Raw genomic sequence first — 1413 nt, 5'->3', positions numbered from 1 at the left:
TTCGTTCATCTCTTTAGATCTAGGAGCGCTCTCGAGGCGTCGTCGGTGCTGCCCTCTACATTAATTAGTGTGTTGGACTAGGTTTGTGGGTTGTACTGGACTTGTGGGAGGAGGATGACTAGTTGATATGTCCTCTAGAACGTCAGCAATTGATGTGCCAGCTTCAGTCGACTATGTGCTCGAAGGCCTTCTTTCGACGACGTATTGTGTCGCGTCGTTGTCTTTGATGATATCTAGTTGGGCGACCACTTTGGGATATTACTTGTCGGCCATGATTCCGATCAGAGTGTAAGATGACAAGATTACAAGAGAATAGGTTGGATTCCGCTCTGAGATGGGTTGATTTAGGGTTAGGGTTTCGAATTGGTGATAGTCGGTTCGCTTGGATAGAAAAGAGCCTGGCACGCTCGACGAGGAATGGTTTTGAGAAGTGGGAGGCGGTTAAATCAATGAGGATTTTTTTAACACCGTGCCACGTGGGATCGAGCTTTGGGGTTGAAAGGAATTGTGTGTGTGTTTTTTTTTTTTTTTTTTTTTTTTGGGGGGGGATGCTTGCTGTTATTGTGGGGGCTAGAAGTAATTTTCCCTTAACTCTTTGGTTCAAAAATTGAAAAAATAAAATAAAAAGGTGGCGTGAAGATATTATTGGCCTTCAAGCAGCACCTTTTTCCTAGCGGATAATCCTGGCGATCTGGATCCATTCTTCAAATTAAAGCAAAAGAGAGAACAAGGGCTCCACTCACATTCCCTTTCTTAATGATCACTCGGTAGACGTCATTGTCCGTCCCTGCCAATTTTAGGCTGGCTCCTCGATCCATATTCCGCTCAGCATTCTTGTCTTACTAATTTCATCGCTTACTTCCCCGAAATGGTCGCCGTCTTCAACAAAGAGCTCCTAAGTTGGTACCTAATCACCCTCAAGCTCAAGGAAACAGTGGAAGCAGGCCTCTCCAAGTCCCCAAAAGGCCCGCGTGTTCGCGGCGCGGGCACGATGCACGCGGTCCAGCGCGACAGTGATCATGCTCGAGAACCAGGTGCCCCTGTTCGTGCTCGACCGGCTGCTGGCCCTCCAGATCGGCAAGCCCGACCAGTCCGGCCTCGTCGCCGCGCTCGCCCTCCAGTTCTTCGACCCCCTCGTGCCGACGGACGAGCCCCTCCGGGACAACGACCGCAGCAAGATCGAATCCTCCGCCCGCTCGGGCGCCCCCTTCGACCCGTTGTCGTCCGGGCTGCACTGCCTCCACGTCTTCCGCCAGAGCCTGCTGCGGACCGGGCCCCAGCGCCCACGCCGCCGCGCCCACGGATCAGGCGGTGGTCCCACGGCCGGCGCGGCGCCGTCGACAAGCGACGGCAGCAGCTGGTCCACTGCGTCAGCGAGCTCAGGGAGGCCGGGGTCAGGTTCAGGAGGAGGAA

At 53.6% G+C, this 1413-nt stretch overlaps 1 pseudogene; it reads left to right on the top strand.

The window, feature by feature from the left end:
* Window positions 672-1413, top strand: part of LOC109835767 — a 2243-nt pseudogene continuing 1501 nt past the window's right edge.

This window comes from Asparagus officinalis, chromosome 3 (genome assembly GCF_001876935.1).
Source record: "Asparagus officinalis chromosome 3, Aspof.V1, whole genome shotgun sequence".
Taxonomy (NCBI): Eukaryota; Viridiplantae; Streptophyta; class Magnoliopsida; order Asparagales; family Asparagaceae; genus Asparagus; species Asparagus officinalis.
The sequence above is the reverse complement of the archived record's forward strand: the minus strand, read 5'-3'. Positions and strand labels throughout refer to the sequence as shown.